Here is a 3,694-nt window from a genome sequence, read left to right as displayed (position 1 = left end):
ATTTAAATCGGATTGCTTCGCTGAATCCTTTTTGGGCAGGGACTCATTTTCTAATTGTCCCAAATAAGCGGCTTTCTCCAGAGCCCATTGTAATTTTTGGAGAAACTCACTTGCAACGGTTTTCTCAACATGTTGTATAGTGCTTTTAATTCCCGTCGTGCAGATCTGCTTAAAGAAAAGAAATTCACAAATACAAGTCAGTGCACTTGTCCAAAACAAAAATAAAATAAAAATAACAAACATAACTGTCAAACAAAACTCCCAGTGCACTGTCCAAAAAACAAAGTAAAAATAACAGATCAAAATGAAAAACAAAATTAAATGAAAATACAGAAGCCCGGTCTTAGGACTTGTCCCAGAATATTATTTTTCTAATGGGTGAAAACACACCAAATCTAAAACTTGGTGCCATGGTACAACCTTCCCTATACATTAGAAACAAAAACAAAACAAAACAAAAAACAAAAATCTGCTAGTTTTATTCATTTAAACTCTGGATTCTGGTATCATTCAATCATATTCCCCAAAATAATACTAATTCAGTCGTCTATGTATCACTTCTCAACCCACTCAATAAACCAGACAGGATGATGGTAACAGTATTACCTACTTAAAATTGTGTTTGATTCTAATGAGCTTCATTGCGTGTGTGTGTGTGTGTGTGTGTGTGTGTGTGTGTGTGTGTGTTAGTCGGGTTAATACATTTACTATCTCTGTCACGGCGAGTGAGGGGAGCCATGTGGAAAATAAAGGAGGATCCAAACGTAGGCACTTGTACAGGTGAGAGGGTGGTTTATTAAACACAAAAGAAATGGACAAAACAGCAAACGGAGGACTGAACTATACTGGGTTACCTAAACTACTGAGCCTGAACAAGAACACAAACCTGAACACGAATAACAGCGAGCAGAGGTGGATGACGGTAGACAGCAGGGAGACACACAGATGACGCAGGGTGGATACACAGACGGAGCAGCAACTACAAACACAGAAGAAGCGACTTAAATACACTCAGAGAAACACAGGGAGATTACACACAGGTGGGGAACACAGCTGGGAATAATCAACAAGATGAGACAGGGGTAAAACTGAACACACTCACATGAGATGCAGACCTTCACAATAAAACAGGAAACAAGAACACTACACCAAGACGCGGACCTGACACTGAGAGACAGACGGAAAATGACACATGGAACTAAACCCACACAAAACATGAGAACACAAATCCTAACTACCAATAAACAGAAACATGGAACAATAATAATCAACAATAATCAACAATAATCATCACCATCACAAAATGAGAAAACAATCCAAAACACCAAGATAACTGAAACACAAAGCACCAGAGAAACATAAAGAACAATCCATGATGCAAAAGTAAACCAAAACATAATAAACTCAAAATACTGGGTCCAACGGACCCAGAACCGTGACAATCTCTGTGTGTCCATTTATGTACCTTCCCCCTTTTTTCTGAAACAAAACTCTGTTCACTCCAAATTTTGTTTCAGAAACATCTAAATGAAAATCTCTGTCATAGTCCGGCACAGCTAAACCCCAAATGCTTGCAGGTTACCATCGGCAACCACGCTGTGTGTTATTAACCCCTTCTACAAATACCCTCTGTTGATGTGTAACACTCTCTGTATGATTTCATATTCTCTGTAGTGCATATCACGTGCATGTGTGGTGTTGTCTGTCCATTTTCTCTAACAGTACTCTTGCATACCTCAGTGCTTGTCTTCCTCCCCCTTTTGTGGTGGTCTGGACACTTTGTCAATCCTCCACTTCAAGGCAGTCGTTTGTCTCCCTGGATTCCTTAACCCAATTTGATTCCCCACACTAAAACAGCATTCCTCTGTCCTCACCTGCTCCTTTCTCTCCATTCTCCTCTCCCACTTTGCAGTCCAATGGCAGTCAGTTCTCATCAGCTTTGTCCCGCGTTTGCTCCCACTGTCTCTTTCATTGCCATCTTGCTCCAAACACGGCAAATGTCAAACTCCAACAATCTTCTCAAAAGTCCTTCACACACAGTGAAGTTGCAGCTTGCTGGAAACGCATCTCCATTCATCCAATCAAGATGATGGATCTTCTCTTTCTGATGCCGTTTGCCCAAAGTGCTGCTGGACCTCTCTGCTCAGGACTCTGGTATTGTCTCTTGGACTGCTGTCCACTGTTGATGTTCATCCTCGTGCTTCTGGAACTGCACTCTGTGTCTTCAGGGAGAGATTAGCTTCCTTGGAGCTCGCTTTTTCAGGATGAGGACGGGAAGCTGCAAAACAATTCAGCCATAAATTCTGGCTGGGTGTTTCTATTTTTTGTTTCTAATGATCTTAACCTATAATTTTCTTCCGACTGCCGCCCGTGGAGAATTGATCCAGGTCCGTTCCCCACCTGTAATCAACAGACTGAGAGACTTTCATTATTCACTGTGACTGGATATGTTTTCATCACTCCTAAAGCAACACATCTCCACTTATTTTGTTTTGAACTCTACTGACTTTAAACCCCGAAAATAAAATTCCTATTCGTTCTTAACCGCAAACACAAAAAACTTCTTGATGTTATTGTTAATTATTTTCATCCACAATACTCCAAATTATGTTTTCTTTTGTGTCCAGCAGGGGAAGAAGGTGACCTGTAGTGTCACTGCTTTCCCCAGTTGGAGACAATTTCCCACTCACACTTCCACACTTTTTATTTTCTTTGTTGTCATTATTTTCTTTCTCTCTCTCTCTTTTTTTTTCCACACCCACACATTAACCTGTAAACTCACTCCTCCAAGCTCATTTTCCTTTCACCCCAACAGCTCTCATACAATCAGCAAACAAATTCTCCATCCATCCTTGAATACTTGGTCACCTTTAAATGTCACTGTTAATTTTATCAATTTATTTATTATTACCTTAACACTAATCCAGTGTTTAGTTTTTTCTTTATTTTTTTTAGTTCATTTTCTCCTATTTGATCACGTTTATTTTTTAACTCTTATTATTTCACAGACAATCAACTAATGTACTTTTTCCTCCCTCTTTCGTCATCAAGGAATTCACACACACACACAGGCTGGTCACTCGCCCCCACCTTTCTCTCTCTCTCACTCACACACACACATTTTACTCCTCCTTTGTTCCACCTGTGAACCCGCCCCTCGAGGCTGGCTCACACACACCTCATGCTTCTCACAGTCCCATTCAAACTTTCTGCGAGACACCTTCTCTGCTGATACAGGACAACGCCCTGATCAGCACAAAGAGCGGGTGCCGTCCGCTCTTGTACACCTCAAGCTAACTAGGACAGTTAGGCTCACGATCTTCCGATAGCGCCACATTTGCCTCACGAATTATTCAAACTGCGCCACGGACTGGATACCGCAGTTTCTCTTCCCCATAAAAAATAAAACCAAATTAAACCCCCCAATTGACTTCACAGTTTGCAACAATTTGCGACACGGCCTCCTGCCGCGATTTCTGCACACCACAAACACACACTTTTAGACTCAAATTCTTTTTGTTACTATAATTGACTCCCGTACTTCAAACGAGACGCCGACTCTAATGGCGCTTTTCATACACACAACGCAATTTACTAACGCTGCAGTCAGTGGGGTGAGCCAAGCCGTCGTGCTTTCACTAACGAAGTAACTTGCCCCCACTCTCATGCAGGTTATCAACCGCGACTAGGATCC

The sequence above is a fragment of the Oreochromis niloticus genome, linkage group LG18 (assembly GCF_001858045.2).
Source record: "Oreochromis niloticus isolate F11D_XX linkage group LG18, O_niloticus_UMD_NMBU, whole genome shotgun sequence".
NCBI classification, from domain to species: Eukaryota; Metazoa; Chordata; class Actinopteri; order Cichliformes; family Cichlidae; genus Oreochromis; species Oreochromis niloticus.
Note: the sequence above shows the minus strand (reverse complement) of the source record.